Source organism: Manis pentadactyla, chromosome 1 (assembly GCF_030020395.1).
Source record: "Manis pentadactyla isolate mManPen7 chromosome 1, mManPen7.hap1, whole genome shotgun sequence".
Taxonomy (NCBI): Eukaryota; Metazoa; Chordata; class Mammalia; order Pholidota; family Manidae; genus Manis; species Manis pentadactyla.
In genome coordinates this window covers 117,756,629-117,770,696 of record NC_080019.1, presented here as the reverse complement: position 1 = coordinate 117,770,696, position 14,068 = coordinate 117,756,629, and the positions used below count along the sequence as shown (strand labels likewise).

Here is a 14,068-nt window from a genome sequence, read left to right as displayed (position 1 = left end):
TCCTCACTTGTATACTTCCCTCAAGAGAGAAACTATGCACCGCAGAGGATCTCTGTTGGCAGGCCTGGCTTCATGGGCATGCAAACCGTGCACTCCCACAGCACCCTGTGCTCAGACAGGGCCAGCACTTGGTTTCCTTTTCTCCTCTGGGAGAATTCTCAGCAGTGTTACATGTTACACCTCCATCAAAGTGCACATTGCTTTGTAATGTTTTTACCTGCTTGGTTGTATGTCTTGTCTGATACATTGTTAGCTCCTCAAGAGCAAGAAATAAATCTTTTTCATTTCTGTGTCCCTGACCCCTAGTGCAATATTTATGCATGTAGGAGGTGTTCATTAAATACTTGTGGACTGAAAACAATGACCCATAGTTGGTTAGTGACACTGGAACTATAGCCAAAGTATTCCATCTCTCCATCTTAGACAACTGCATCAAAATATTCTAGTGGATTTTCAAATGACATCTCTTATGGAGATTTTCTTCTCTTTTGTCTTTTTTAAAGTGGGCTCCTAAACCAGTAAAACTGCACTTACTGCTAACCTCTTCCTTGCAAGTCAAATCATGTTCAGGTGAGCTCTGGTTTGCCAGCTAGGCAAACATTGCCCTCAAAGTGATGAGGGCTCAAAAAGGACCCAAAGTGGTTTAGCACAGACCCTGCTCAGGCACAGGTTGCAAGCACAGTGATGGGCAAAAAAGAAATTATGAAGAAAATTCCAATTTTGGAAGGCTGGAAAGGGAAAGGAAGTTGTGGAATACAGAGTGGTCTTTCTCTAGGTTGTTTGGTTTCTGCCACAGTTCTGTTATTTAATAATTGTGTGATCTAGAGCAGGTCATTTAACCTTGATAACATTCATTGATAAAATAATACAATGACCTCTCTATTGTCCACTTTATGGTGTCTTAATAGGATTAAATTTGAAAGTGCTTATAAAAATGTTTTATAAAATTTATAAAGCATGATGTTCATATAAAGTCTGTTATTACCAAATGTGCTCATCACATGGCTTTCTGTGAATCTTCTTGTCTCGCCAATGTGTTTCAGCCCTGGGCAAGTTCACTAGGGATTTAGTGAGACTGAAAAAAAAAGACAGTGAAATGTTCTTGGGGTAAAAGCGTTTATACCCAACTATATTCCCATGGTGGCAGGTCAGTCAGTATAATCCCGTCCACTCAGAGTGAGTCGGCATGCAGCAAGCCAGTCTCTGCCTCTGGGTCTCTCTGCCCCATAGCTGTCTTGGTCTCTGTCCTCAGCACGTCCACCACTCCAGCCTCTGCTGTCCTGCAGCCTTGAAGGCCTGCAGCTGTGCAGCAGCCCAGAGCACTGGACAGAACTCTTTTGTATGGAGTTAGTAACAATGTATCACCCACATGTGTGTAGTGAGCAAGCAGACCAGGGCCAGGTGAGAATCCTGGCCATAGGAATCTTCACTTTCTTCACACTTCTTCACTGAATTTTGGCCAGGCTTGAACATCCCAACTGAATATTGGCTTCTAAGGTAAAAACAGAGATTTTGGCCGTCATGAAAACCCAAAAGTGCCTTTATTCATATGAAAACATGGGTTTTAGGCAAGGCTTGTTGTCTCTGGGAAAAATAAATGTCATCAACTTTGGTCCTGGCACGTTGCAGAAGTTGTCTGCTGCTCTGACTTTTCCCACCAGCCTCACCTGAAGTAAAGTAAAAACATATTTACTTATGACCTCATACTATGACCCAGGCAAAAGGATAATAAAAGATACCCTTCTATGAAGTCTTAAGAGAAAAACCAGATGCCAACATAAATAATTATAACCCAAAGTAGAGCATAAAAGAAGTAACAACAACAGTCTTTGGCAGCTTTGAAAAGGAGACATGACATCTCATTGGAAGGCTAAGGAATGATTCATGGCATCTATCTGTAAGACTTATGGTTTTGGACCCAGTCCCTTTGATAAGGGAAAAGCCCTTCCATGTTCTTACAGAACTTGTGGACCAGTGTGCAGAATACTCCTTCATGAATCTTTCTTTCTCAGAGTTTGGATAAAGCACTGCCTGATTGCCTGTCTCACTCTCCCTGTGAGGTCCAGAGCTCTGCACAACTGAAGTCTGAAATGCTTGGCCTCCTGGAATCTTGGTTGGGTAGCCCCTGGGCAACCCCCTTAGACTATCAGTTTTCTCATCTGGAAAATGGACTTAATAATACTCACTTCAAAGGAATGGTATAACATTTAATTAATGTTTGCAAAACTTTTCAAGATCTACAGATGAAAGACCTCAGAGAAGAAGAGCACAACATGATTATTACATAGCGATTAATCCCTTCATTAGCCTTTGGGAATTTTCTGTTTGTTCAATCTGTATTTCTTTGGAGGGAGTGGGTCACTGGACTGCATTTCCAGATGCAAGACATTCTTACAGGAAGAAACAAGTGCTTCTTGATTTCCTGGTTACCCTCTGGGACTTTCCCAGTTTACATCATCCCTAGACTACCACCTTCTCTCTTCTTTCTTGCCCACTCTGGACAAAGGCCTTGATTCTCCACACCTGGCCAGTGGTCAGCATGGTCTCACCTTGGAGCATGAAAGACACTGACCCATTGGTAGTAAGTTCATCAACTTCAAAGACTCAGTATTTTCTACTTTTGGAGCATGGAGAAAATGTCATGCCCCATCTTGGATATCAATGATTGCTTCTTAGCTCCTTGGAAAACATACCTCCCTGATCTGGAATCTGATAGTCTTCACCTGTTCATTCTGAAAAGGAGACAAGTGGTCTTGGCCTGTGATTTCATAACAGGAAGAGTGGGATCCCACTGAAATCTGATAATTTTCTTTGATTTCATCATTGATTTGCTTCTCTTGGCCTTCCCTTTCTTTTGATTCCTCAACTCTTAAATGAATATAACAACCCTTCTATTAATTTTCTCAAAACATGTGTCCTTAGGAGTTAATAAGACCATGTGATTGAAAGCACTTCACAAACTCTGAAGCATGTGTACGTACACAGAACTGAGACAGAGTACTAGCTGATCATAATGCAGAAATCATTGTATACAGCCACCCTCATAGGAGCAGATTTGAAGTGAGAAGTGAAGTTATTAAGATCAATCCCACTGCTTCCAAGTTTGTGGAAAGTATCTCCTCTGTAAACTCCCTGCCTCTTGGGCAGTTCTATCTGACTTCTGAATACCTCCAGTAACAGCAAGCTCACTGTCTGTCGATGCAGTCTATTTCATACTTAAAAGCTTCTTTCTCTGGCTGACATGACATCAGTGACAGTCATCAGCAATGTCATCAACGACACTCTCTATCACTTCCAGAACCAGTTTGTTATTCTGGTTCCTGGCTCCACACCAGAAAAAATCAATCTCTTCCATATGATGGTCCTTCAGATTTGTGAAATCAGGGATCATGTGTCTCCTAGGTTCTTTCATCACCAACAAAACTCCCCAGTTTCTTTCTTTTTTTAAAAATTTATTTTATTATCATTAATTTACAATTACATGAAGAACATTATGGTTACTAGACTCCTCCCTTCACCAAGTCCCCCTGCCACAAACCCCATTACAGTCACTGTCCATCAACGTAGTAAGATGCTATAGAATCACTACTTGTCTTCTCTGTGTTGCACAGCCCTCCCTATGCACCCCCCACATTATACATGCTAATTGTAACGCCCCCTTTCTTTTTCCCTGCCCTTATCCCTCCCTTCCCACCCCTGCTGCCCAGTCCCTTTCCCTTTGGTAACTGTTAGTCCATTCTTGAGTTCTCAGATTCTGCTGCTGTTTTGTTCCTTCAGTTTTCCTTTGTTCTTATACTCCACAGATGAGTGAAATCATTTGGTACTTGTCTTACTCCGCCTGGCTTATTTCACTGAGCATAATATCCTCTAGCTCCATCCATGTTGTGGCGAATGGTAGGATTTGTTTTCTTCTTATGGATGAATAATATTCCATTGTGTATATGTACCACATCTTTATCCATTCATCTATTGATGGATACTTAGGTTGCTTCCATTTCTTGGCTATTGTAAATAGTGCTGCGATAAACATAGGGGTGCATCTGTCTTTTTCAAACCGGGCTGCTGCATTCTTAGGGTAAATTCCTAGAAGTGGAATTCCTGGGTCAAATGGTATTTCTATTTTGAGCTTTTTGAGGAACCTCCATACTGCTTTCCACAATGGTTGAACTAATTTACATTCCCACCAGCAGTGTAGGAGGGTTCCCCTTTCTCCACAACCTCACCAACATTTGTTGTTGTTTGTCTTTTGGATGGTGGCCATCCTTACTGGTGTGAGGTGGTATCTCATTGTGGTTTTAATTTGCATTTCTCTGATGACTAGCGATGTGGAGCATCTTTTCATGTGTCTGTTGGCCATCTGAATTTCTTCTTTGGAGAACTGATTGTTCAGCTCCTCTGCCCATTTTTTAATTGTATCATTTGCTTTTTGTTTGTTGAGGTGTGTGAGCTCTTTATATGTTTTGGATGTCAACCCTTTATTGGATCTGTCATTTATGAATATATTCTCCCTTACCATAAGGTACCTTTTTGTTTTATTGATGGTGTCCTTTGCTGTACAGAAGCTTTTCAGCTTGATGTAGTCCCACTTGTTCATTTTTGCTTTTGTTTCCCTTACCCAGGGAGATATGTTCGTGAAGAAGTTGCTCATGTTTATGTCCAAGAGATTTTTGCCTATGTTTTTTTCTAAGAATTTTATGGTTTCATAACTTACATTCAGGTCTTTGATCCATTTCAAATTTACTTTTGTGTATGGGGTTAGACAGTGATCCAGTTTCATTCTCTTACATGTAGCTGTCCAGTTTTGCCAGCACCATCTGTTGAAAAGACTGTCATTTCCCCATTGTATGTCCATGGCTCCTTTATCATATATTAATTGACCATATATGTTTGGGTTAATATCTGGGGTTTCTATTCTGTTCCACTGGTCTGTGGCTCTGTTCTTGTGCCAGTACCAAACTGTCTTGATTACTATAGCTTTGTAGTAGAGCTTGAAGTTGGGGAGTGAGATCCCCCCCATTTTATTCTTCCTTCTCAGGATTGCTTTGGCTATTCAGGGTCTTTGGTGTTTCCATATGAATTTTTGAACTATTTGTTCTAGTTCGTTGAAGAATGTTGTTGGTAATTTGATAGGGATTGCATCAAATCTGTATATTGCTTTGGGCAGGATGGCCATTTTGACGATATTAATTCTTCCTAGCCAAGAGCATGGGATGAGTTTCCATTTGTTAGTGACCTCTTTAATTTGTCTTAAGAGTGTCTTAAAGTTTTCAGGGTATAGGTCTTTCACTTCCTTGGTAAGGTTTATTCCTAAGTATTTTATTCTTTTTGATGCAATTGTGAATGGAATTGTTTTCCTGATTTCTCTTTCTGTTAGTTCATTGTTAGTGTATAGGAAAGCCACAGTTTTCTGTGTGTTAATTTTGTATCCTGCAACTTTGCTGTATTCTGATGTCAGTTCTAGTAGTTTTAGAGTGGAGTCTTTAGGGTTTTTTATGTACAATATCATGTCATCTGCAAATAGTGACAGTTTAACTTCTTCTTTACCAATTTGGATTCCTTGTATTTCTTTGTTTTGTCTAATTGCTGTGGCTAGGACCTCCAGTACTATGTTAAATAACAGTGGACTCCCCAGTTTCTTTAGGTTTCTCATGACACTGTTTCCAGACCCTTCACCATTCCAGAGGTATGGTCAGTCACTTGCTGGAAGCAAAGACTCCAGGACCAGTAGAGCAGGGTAGGAATGGTTGGATCCCTATGCAGTTAAGGTGATAAGGAACATGAAAAGGACATGTTTTCACATGGACTAGAGTTAGCAGGCTCAATGCACAACACTGCCAGTGCCTTGCATAGAGTTGGAGCTGAATGAATAAATACTGTGAATGAAGAAATGCAGTGAAACCTTTGTGGGTCATGATAAATATATATTTAATTCCTCCAGAACATTGTGATTTTGGATGACCTTTTCATAATTTTTTTAGCTGCTATATCACTAAGGAGGGACAGGGCAGTTTTCAGTTTCTTCTCCTACCCTGAAATATATTGACACCCTCAAAAGTTCTGCTTTTGGGTCTCATGCTTTAAGTGCATGTGACAAATGGTGTATGAAGGCAAATTGGAGAGTGAGTCGGATAGGGTGCCCTCCCAAGATCTTTGCTACTGTTACATATAGCTCTTCCCATACCCAATCGTATAGTGACAGAACTTTTGGCCTGGAACAGAAATGAGGTCCCAAAGCATTAAAAAGGGGGTGGAGCCTGAGTCACAGACCCAAGTGGAAGAGACATTGGGTGTCAGCCAATCCAATCCAATGCCTGATGATTGATCTGCTTTATAACACCAGGTTCCGATTTGGTTAATACATATTGAGCAGCTACCGTGTGCTGTGCACTATTCTTGATGCTTTTACACACAGTCTCTTACTCAATCCTCCCTTCTGTGCAGTGAGAAAAATCCATCTCCCAGAACTGAGAATTTGACATTAACAACTCTGACCTGCAGGCAGTATTTTCTTCACCTTCCCAGGGAGCATGTTTCACTCACTAATCAAGAAATGTTCATGAATCCTTCAGCAGTGACTCCCAAACTCCAGATTGGAGTCATTGCAAGAAAATCTCTGAATCTGTAAGTGTGCTCAAGATTGTCTAGAGACTGCAAAAGACAGGCATATTTTACTCATATGTATTTGTATTTCTCAAATGTCTATGGGTGGTGGTGTGATTAATCAAATATAATTTTTAAAACCATGCTACTAAAACCATGTTTTTGTGTCATATATTTTATCAATCATTGGCATTTTTAAGTTAATATACATTATTTTGGGGCAGTTTTAGGTTTATAGAAAGGTGGATTGGAAATTACAGAGCATTCCCATACACCTTCTTGTCTTTCTCCCTACGATTCCCCTCTTACTAATTTCTTACATTAATATGGTAAATTTTTTAGTTGCTGAGACAATATTGTACACTCTTATTAAATAAAGTCCATAGTTTATATTAGGGTTTAGTCTTGGTATTGTATATTCTATGGGTTTGACAAATGTACTGGGACATGTATCCACCATTACAGCATCATATAGAATTGTTTCACTGCCCTAAAAATTCCCTATGTTCCACTAATTCATCCCTCCTTTCCTCTCCCTGAATCACTACTCTTTTTATTGTCTCTATAGTTTTCCCTTTCCCAAATCTTATAAAATTGAAATCATGTAGTTTTCAGCCTTTTTAGATTGGTTCTTTCACTTAACAGTATGCATTTTAATGTTCATATCTTTTCATTGATTGATAGTTCATTTATTTTCATCACTGAAAAATATTTCATTGTATGTATGTACCACAGTTTGTTTATGCGGTCTCCTATTGAAGAGCATCTTGGTTGCTTCCAACTTTTAACAATCATCAAAGAGGTTGCTATTAGCATCCATGTGGTAGGCTCTTGTGTAGTCATAACTTATAAATTCATCTGAGAAAATTCCAAGGAATGAGAATGCTGAATTTTGTGACAAATTGCCAAACTGTCTTCTAAGGTGGCTATATTATTTTGTATTCTCACCAACAATGAATGAGAATTTCTGTTGCTCTACATCCCCATCAGCATTTGGTGTTCTCAGTATTATGGATTTTGGCCATTCTAATAGGTATATAGTGGTATCTCAAATTAATTTCAAGTTAATCTCATTAATTTGAAATTCCCTATTGACCTATGTTGTTCATCATTTTCAAATATGCTTATTTGCCATATTTATCTTCTTTGGTAAGGTGTCTGTTCAGATCTTTTCCTATATTTTTATTCGATAGGCTGTTTTCTAATTGCTGAGTTTTAAGAGGTCTTTGTATATTTTTGATAGTAGCTCTTTATCAGATAATATGTGTTTGCAAATATTTTCTCCCACTCTGTGGCTTATTTTTTTTATTCTCTTAACCATGTATTTTACAAAGTAGAATATTTTAGTTTTAATGAAGCCCAACTTGTCAATTTTTAATTTTTATATGTTGGGCTTTTGGTGTAGTTTCTAAATAAGCATTACCAAACCCAAGGGTACCAAGATTATCTTCTAAGAGTTGTATAGTTTTGAGTTATATTTAGATCTTAACCCATTTTGACTAAATTTTGTAAAGGGGCAAAGTCTATATTTAGATTCACTTTTTTGCATGTGAATGTCCAATTGTGTCAGCACCATTTGTTGAAAAGATTATCCTTTCTCTATGGAATTGCCCTTCCTCTTTTGTCACAGACAGTTGACTATATTTGTGTATGTTCTGTTCCATTAGTTTATTTCTATATTCTTTAGCCAGTGCCACACTGTCATGATTACTGTAGCTTTATAGGAAGTCTTGTAGTTGGGTAGTGGAAGTCTCCCAACTTTGTTCTTCATTAATACTGTGTTGTTTTTACCTTTATCCTATGAGCAATGTGAGTTATTTACTCTGCTAGTGGGAAAAAAAAAAAAAAAAGGGTTGGGAGTTGGGAGATGCCAGAGCTCTCCCTTCTGCTAGCCTGTACCCTTTGCACAGGTTCTTAGCAGTGTTGTGGGTCTTTTGTCTTTCCATATAATCTTTAGAATCACTCTTTGATATCCACAACATAACTTGCTGGGATCAATAATTCCTTGCATCAGACTGTTGACTTTATAGATCAAGTTAGGAAGAACTAATATCTTGACAATATTGACTTTTCCAATTCATGTACTTGGAATATCTCTCCATTTATTTAGATCTTTACTTTCTCTAATCAGAGTTCTCTGGTTTCCCTCATATAGACGTTGCACAAGTTTTGTTAAATTTATACCAAAATACTTCAGTTTTGAGGTAAATGGTATTGTCATTAAATTTTGAAATTTATAGCTAGTATTAAGTGGGAGTTGTGTGATATTTTTCAAATTAAAACGTGGTCTGCACAATGCAAAAGATGAAAAACTGCTGGCTTATGTGGTGTTGGATATGAAGTAACTCACACTAGGGCTCTGAGCTCCTGCTGCCTGCAGGGTGTCTAATGGTGTTACTGTGGCAATGTCATGGTACATTGGAAGGAGAAATCTCATTTGCAGTTCAGACTCTAAGAATGAAATAACTTTTTCCATTCAAAAGAGTTTAAAAATCTTCTCCCTTGCCACAGATCCCATGGAGAGAAATGCACTGCTAAGTACCTGTGCAAAGGGTACAGGCTAGCAGAAGGGAGAGCTCTGGCATCTCCCAACTCCCAACCCTTTTTTTTTTTTTTTTTCCCACTAGCAGAGTAAATAACTCACATTGCTCATAGGATAAAGGTAAAAATTCTTACCATATTCTACAAACCTGGAATGGTCAGACTTCCATCAATCTCTTCAACCATGTTTTCCCTCCTCTGCTCAGCCACTCTAGCCTTACACATCCTTTTCTTTGCCACACTTCTTACACAGGGCCTTTGCAAATGCTGTTTCTCCCCCTGTTTAGCCAGGTCATGGATCACATCCTTAGTCCTCCCAGGCCAGTCCTCTGAAAGCACTGTATACACTGCAGAGCTCTTACTGTACTAGGATGGTACATTTATTTACATGATTGGTTGATTATCAGACTATAAGTTCCATGAGAGAAGGACAGTGTTGGTTTTGCCCTATATGGTTTCAGTACCATAACTGTTGAGTGAATGGATGATTGATCGGATATCCTATGGAATCATGAACTGCATATACAACACTCATTTTAGAGTATGGGGACCAGTAAAGGAAACATTTTATTGTCCTAAAGGGCTCTTCTAAGTATTATGGTACCTATAGATACCTGATTTGGGTGGTTCTCCACCTAACACTATCAGTATTTTGGTTCCTACAGCAGTGGAAACCGAGTCAATAATTCCCTTTACAGAGTGTTGACATGTAGAGTGGCTTTATGGAGTGAAAGTTATAGTGGTTTGGATAATTTGATTTTTTTTTTAAGTATATACATCAAGTATTTATTAAATGCCCATTGTCTGCCACATAATTTGTTAAATGAGAACCAGATATGGAACCTTTCAGTCATAGTCTCTGTCTTGGAAAACTAGTATTCCAGGGTGGGAGAGCCACTCATCAATTCCATGCCACGCTGAATGGTCATGGGTAGAATCGCAGTGGGGGCTGTATACCGTTGCTCTGGGGCTTGGTCTGTGTGTTTTGTTTGGCATTTAGTCTTTCTGAACGTTTGGTCCAGAATGCCTTAGGCAGGTCCTGAACATTTTGTTCCGCCTCCTACCATTCCCTGCCATCTCATACCTGGCTTGGAATTTCCTGTGTTTCCACTGCCTGCCTGCTCCAGTTTGTGACCCTGGTTGAGTTCAGGCCCCCTCTGGGGTCAGTAGCTGGGCCAGAGAGGGCTGCTTTTCACATTCCTCTCGTGAACAGGGAACTCTGGGAGCTACATAGCTGGATCACACAGGCCCTGATGAACTCACAGTCCAGTCAATGAAGTGACATGCACCCCATTCCAGAACATTAACAAGAGCAGCTGAGAGAAGGGCAATGACCGGTACACGTGCTTCTGGCCCGCATGTCTGTGGATCCTGTACGCAGCCCAGTGGAGGGCAGGGAGAGGAGGCAAAGCAGCCACGCAGGGCAGGGAAATGAACTGGAACTCTGTTGCTGTAGGTCCCTAGGCAGTTTACTTCAACTTCACCTCTTTGGACTTTAGCTCCTATAGCAACTGGAGGTGATATTAGGGTGCAGTAAGATTGTTGTGAGTTTTAAAAAAAGAAAGCATACGAAATGCTTGGCGTAATGCTTCACATAATGTCCACTTCATAGTGAACACAACCAACAATTGTTGAATTTGAATCTTATGAAGTTCTAGTCACCTTTGTAAGAGATTATTGCAGAATACGTTTTGGCACCTCCTGGGCCCACCTTTTATAGGAAGCTTCAGTAGGGGTTGGGCAGTCTTCTTCCTTGCCCAGCCAGCGGCTGCATAGAACATCCTGTGCTGGCAGCAGGCTTGGCCGTGTGACCTCTTCTCCTTCTTGGCTGTTCTCACTGGCAAGCCATGAATAGTGAGAGACACACTCCTTAGTCCTGAGAGCTTTTCCCAAGGAGCCCAAAGGGAAAAATGATTTGTGTTTTTGCAAAGCCTGACCCTCTTCTGGAGCCAATTCTGGTGGAGATACAGAGAACTGAATTGTTTTATGTTCTTTAGGTCCCCTCCATTGGTGGCCACTTAAGCCTTCCTTTAACACAATGAATGAAATGCTTCAAACAGTCAGTATTCAACAGTCACAGCTTCCAATGGTCACAAGAGCACCAAATGCTTCAGGTTTACAGATTCAGAGTGTCAGAACAGGGAGGTATCCCAAGCTTACTTGTCCAGCTCTCTCACTTTATGCTCTGTAAACTGAAGCCCAAAGAGACAAAGCCAGTGACAGACCTAGTTCTGCTGCCTTCCAGGCCTAGGCTTCTGCCATGATGCCATGCTACCTCCCATGTCCAGAGGCAAACACTGAGCACGGATGTGTATGGGTAGTTCTACCAGCATCAGGTATTACAAATGATAGAACATCATAAGCAGAAAAAAGTTTTAAAAGAGTGTGTCTAGGTAGGGTGTGTTTCTTGGCTTGTGTGACTGAGATGCCCAGGGGGACATCTGATGTTGGCAATGTTCTTGGGGTCTGGTTTTGCTCTTAGGTCCTCTTCCTTTATATTACCTTCCTTCTAAGACTCTCTTTTCCCTCAAGAAGGTCATTAGAAGTTTCCAGAACTAAATCCTTTGAAGACCATGTGCCATGGGAAATATGAAAGTACTCTTTCCCTGCTTTCTCTGCAAAAATCCCAAGGTTCATTCTGATTGGGTTTTTTGTAGCACATGCCCTGCTATCCACCGGTCATTAGGGCTGGAGATGGCAGTATGCTAATTGAGATAGGCCTGGGTCGTGTCACCCCCGCCCCCAGGGTGGGATGAGGCCCACGCAGACCCTGTGGATAGAGAGTGGTGTGCTACCAGGAAAGGGAAATGCAGCCCAGAGGCCAAAAAATGAAAAATGTCCTCTGTGCCTCCACAGTGCTCCCATGTCTGGTAATAAATCTGATTGTGTGTTAGGCTTAGCAAACCTTCCATCTCCTCAAATAGGGAGTGCTTTTTTTCTCTAGCAAACAGTGCAGTAGTGACAGTAGAAGTGAACTTAGAAGAGCCTGGAGCATTTCCCTGGAAGTGGAGGTCTGGGGTTTAGTAACACAATGTCCTACTGTTGATCAGGCTAACCCAGGCCTTATTCTGCGTGTGCTTCTATTAAATAAAAAATGAGACAAGCAAACAAACAAAACCCCAAGCCAACCAACAAATAAATAAACAAAAGCTCAAAGTCCTAGTCTGTCAGATTGCTAAGAAAGATGGGCCAAACATATTCCAACACAAGACAGGAGGTGGTATAGCTATAGGACAACATTTACTGGTGCTTGGGAATACGTAACCCACCTCACTGAGCATCATGTTCACCTTATAAAAGTCATATAATAACTAATACTTGAAAGAGCTAATCGTTTATGAGGCATTTTCATGACAACGTTATACAAACTGAACGAAGGCCAAGTAGTGTCTACCCCCATTCTACAGGCAGAAAAGTGAGGCTGAGTGGGGTTGACTAACTTGAAGTGTTAGCACTTTTTATTATTTCACATTGTAAAAGGAAATAGATTTGAAATGTAAATTAACATCAGCAATGCACATTCTTTTTACTATCAGATTGGCAAAAAAACTTTGAGCCAAAACTTTTGACAAAAATCAAGGTTTAGCAAGGGCGTAAGAAAATTGGTCCTTTCATATGCTGCTATTGGTCTGTAAAGCAGCATATGTTTGGAGTCATATTTGGCAAATCTCTTTTAAACTGTAATATACAGCACTGTGTGTGTTTGTGTATGTGTGTGCTTGAGTGTTTCTAAGGTGGCATATTCATTGTAGCATTGTACATAATAGAGAAGATGATGGAGAACACTAAGGTCCGTGCAGAGGGGAATAGCTTAACTGGTGTAGTGATGATATGAAACACCAGGGAATACAGTACATCAAAGGCAGCTCCCATGGCTAGATCTCCACCACACGTTAAGTCAAAAAAAATTGTAGAACAATATATATCACATTAGACCATTTATATAAGAAACAAACTGCCAAACAAATCGAGGCATTTCTATATGCACATACAATTAGTTGTATGGAGTGAAGGGCTAAAAGGATTCTGATCAGTACTAACAGTGGGAAATGGGGTGGGGACAAGGGGGAGAAGGGTTGAGAGTTGGCAGGAGAGGGTTTGGCATTAGGAAGGGGCAGTTAAAGGGACATTTGCTTCCAGATATTTGGATTTTTTGCAGTAAGAACATATTCATGTTCTGTTTATATCATTTAAAATATTAAAATATAAAATATTATGAAGTTCTTACTAAAATATAGTAAGTCATTTGAATTAAGAAATGTTTTACTAGTTTGAGTTTAGAGGGACAAAATACTGACTCCTCTCACAGTGTTCTGATCATCGCAAATACTCAGATGCCTCCTCTGTACCAGGTAGCCTTCAACCCTTTGATATGTTTGTAGATCTAAAGAACTTTAATTCTAGGACCTCAGGGATCCCCAATGTTCATCCCCAGAGAGGCAGGCTGCTAGCGACAAAAGTTCAGTTAGCTTCCTAGTTCTCTTCCCGAAGGCCCATGTGGGGGCCAGGGCAGGGCCATGTGCCTGCGACTCCATTTCTGCATGCCTCAGGCTTGGCCTCTGTAGAGGAGAGAGAATCATAATGTTTCCTTTGCTGCTTTCTTATAAGAATTAAATCAGCCAGTGGTCATGAAATTATTAGGAAGCTGTCAAACATAATAAAAATCTTAGAGAGTGATGTCATCGCTCTTGTTTCCATTTTTCTGAGACTCAAAGTTGAAACAATTTGCCCAAGGACTCATGCCTGCAGGGTGACTTCAGCTCAGTCTCTGTCATGGTCCTGGTGGCACTTTGCAATAATGCCCATAAAAGCATCATCCATACATTGTGAATGTGCCTGTATTCCCTACAAGGTGGAGATTTCTGTGAGGTCAAAGACCAGATCCCAGCCATCCTTTTACCCCAGCAGCTACCTAATATCTAGCAGG

The 14,068-nt window shown here is 40.3% G+C and overlaps 1 long non-coding RNA gene across 2 annotated transcripts in view; it reads right to left on the bottom strand.

Moving 5' to 3' along the window:
* Positions 1 to 1,401: 1,401 nt before the first annotated feature.
* Positions 1,402 to 14,068, bottom strand: part of LOC118907086 (uncharacterized) — a 29,760-nt gene continuing 17,093 nt past the window's right edge. The window contains exon 6 of one of the 2 annotated variants that reach the window (XR_005022700.2): positions 1,402 to 1,667. This is a non-coding gene — a long non-coding RNA (uncharacterized LOC118907086). The remainder of the gene's footprint in view (positions 1,668 to 14,068) is intronic. The other variant, XR_005022699.2, reaches the window with a different exon arrangement.